Source organism: Hipposideros armiger, unplaced genomic scaffold (genome assembly GCF_001890085.2).
Source record: "Hipposideros armiger isolate ML-2016 unplaced genomic scaffold, ASM189008v1 scaffold_89, whole genome shotgun sequence".
Classification (NCBI taxonomy): domain Eukaryota; kingdom Metazoa; phylum Chordata; class Mammalia; order Chiroptera; family Hipposideridae; genus Hipposideros; species Hipposideros armiger.
In genome coordinates, this window is record NW_017731439.1 from 1,260,275 (window position 1) to 1,261,784 (window position 1,510).

Sequence of the window (1,510 nt, forward strand, 5' to 3'; positions counted from 1 at the left end):
CCCCACATGTGAAGAAGAAACCATTTGGTCACACGCTGTGAGCCACTGCTTTACCCTGGCAGCTGTAGGTTCTGGCTGCCCATGGGGTTACAGCTTATCATTAAAATATCCAACTTGATTTAACCAGCACTGGCAATGTGGCTAACTGTGGCTGACTCTAGCACAAGACGAAGGCACAGGTGCACACAATGCGTATTTTACCATAAGAAACATATCTTTGTTCCCTCTTTAGATCAACCAACAATTCTTAGCTATAAGCACTGCCCAAAATTACCTATAGTTTGTGCTACAAGTTCCTTGATGAGTCAGCTGTTTAGGAAAGAACACATTTCCCCAGAGAACCAGTGCCCTATGTCCAAGGTAAGGCTCCTGAGTTAGCCAACAGAAGATGTTTTAGTCCACTCTGGACTTGAAATACAGAGCTCTGCATGCAGTGTCAACAGAAGGAAAGATGCCGCCGGCCAAATTTAACCACCTGGTTCTAATAAAATTAATCAAGTCATCCTTGGAATGCCCAGAACACATCTCCTTTTCCCAGCAGGTCAGTGGCACCCCTGCCCCTCCCCTCAAAGGCCCCCAAGGAGACGCTCCCTTCTGAGTAAGGGATCTGTGCTCAGTGGGGCAGCTGCAGGAGGAGACCTCCAAGAGCTGGCCGGTCCCCACAGCCATCAGCCCACAGGACTCCCTCCATCAGCAGTCCTGCGCGGGAACTGCCGTTGCCCTCCCCAGGGCACTGCCTGTGGACCAGCCAGGACACCCTAACACTGCTCACGGTCCTCCCCATATTCTCCTGCCCCCCAAATAAAAAAAGGCCTCTGGAGGTCCCTGGGGTTTCGGACTCATCAGAATACAGCCCATGACTCCAAAGCTGCCTTCTATCCTTGTTCCCCCAGCAGGGAAGGCAAAGCCCTTCCTCAGGCTGTCTCTAACAGAGCGAGAGACAGAACGCAGAAGCTTCCTCTGCTGCCCTTCTCTGGAAGATATTCCACCCCATGAGCAGAGTCCCGGGGCTACGGAAGAGGCTGCAGGGTGAAGAGGGCGGAAGAAGGGACAGGACAGGATGAAGCAAGCCTGCAGGAGGAGGCAGAAAAGGACGGTGCTCCTCCTTCCTCCGCCAGCTCCACACCCGGCTAAGCTGGGGGCAGGGACGCAAAGGTGAACAAGCCAGAGGCCTGGCACCAAAGAGGGGAGCACAATCCGGTGGGAAAAGACACAAATACAAAAAGGGATGAAGTGGAAGAAGAGGCACATTCGAAGAACGAACACAAGATGCATGTCTGGGAATTCAGAGGGGAGTCAAGGGTGCTTCACAGAGGAGGGACAAGCCAGACCGGAAAGACAGCAGGGTGCACCGGCAGCTGGGGAGCACAAGCACAGGAGGATGAAACAGCAGGGCGGCTGGCGGGGGAGCTCACCCCAGGGTGAGTGCAGGGCAGGGCCAGCAGGGTTCAGGGGCATGGCGGGAAAGACGGGGAGGGGTGGGAACACAGAGCAAGGGAGAAGGCTAAAG

The 1,510-nt window shown here is 54.5% G+C and overlaps 1 protein-coding gene across 6 annotated transcripts in view; it reads right to left on the reverse strand.

The window, feature by feature from the left end:
• The window catches only part of SLC23A2 (solute carrier family 23 member 2), a 122,224-nt gene that overhangs the window by 43,879 nt on the left and 76,835 nt on the right, over positions 1 to 1,510 (reverse strand). The gene's annotated exons all lie outside the window — the stretch shown is intronic.